Source organism: Apis dorsata, unplaced genomic scaffold (genome assembly GCF_000469605.1).
Source record: "Apis dorsata unplaced genomic scaffold, Apis dorsata 1.3 scaffold_99, whole genome shotgun sequence".
NCBI lineage: Eukaryota > Metazoa > Arthropoda > Insecta > Hymenoptera > Apidae > Apis > Apis dorsata.
Genome location: NW_006263397.1, coordinates 1,793,795 through 1,794,074, shown reverse-complemented (window position 1 = coordinate 1,794,074; position 280 = coordinate 1,793,795).

Genomic DNA, 280 nt, shown 5'->3' with positions numbered 1-280 from the left:
AAGAAAAAAAAAAAAAAAGAATAATTATCACCCATCCTTGAATCGATGGTAGGCTATCGATGGTTTCGTCTCTGATGGATCGTTCGAGGCGCATCATTCGAGAGCTGTCTTATTGTATTTGGCGCGCAACCGTTTCTATTTCCGGGAACGCGGATGCGCTTTTTTTTTCCGCACGGTTTACTTTTCGAATTTTTTGAAAACCCCTGATCTGGGGTGGAGAGAAGAGGATACCTGGGAGAAAAAAAGAGAAACCGAAACATTGAACAGACAAGCACAGAAG